Raw genomic sequence first — 228 nt, forward strand, 5'->3', positions numbered from 1 at the left:
GTGTGTTTGTGTGTGCATCTATGTGTGCGTGTGTGTGTGTGTGTGTGTGTGTGTGTGTGTGTGTTGAAAAACCAGTATGTTTGTGTTTTCTTTTTTGTGTGTGGTTGTATGTTTATTTTCTGTGTATGTAAGTTGCGTGAGTGTGTGTGTGTGTTTTAATTGCCTCTGTGTGTGTTTGTGCATGTGTATATGTGTGTATTCGTTTTCTCTGTGTGTGTGTGTGTGTGT

General features: G+C 39.9%; 1 protein-coding gene across 1 annotated transcript in view; it reads right to left on the bottom strand.

Moving 5' to 3' along the window:
* The window catches only part of LOC106871290 (myogenesis-regulating glycosidase), a 44609-nt gene that overhangs the window by 33667 nt on the left and 10714 nt on the right, over positions 1–228 (bottom strand). The gene's annotated exons all lie outside the window — the stretch shown is intronic.

The sequence above is a fragment of the Octopus bimaculoides genome, chromosome 20, assembly GCF_001194135.2.
Source record: "Octopus bimaculoides isolate UCB-OBI-ISO-001 chromosome 20, ASM119413v2, whole genome shotgun sequence".
Lineage (NCBI taxonomy): Eukaryota > Metazoa > Mollusca > Cephalopoda > Octopoda > Octopodidae > Octopus > Octopus bimaculoides.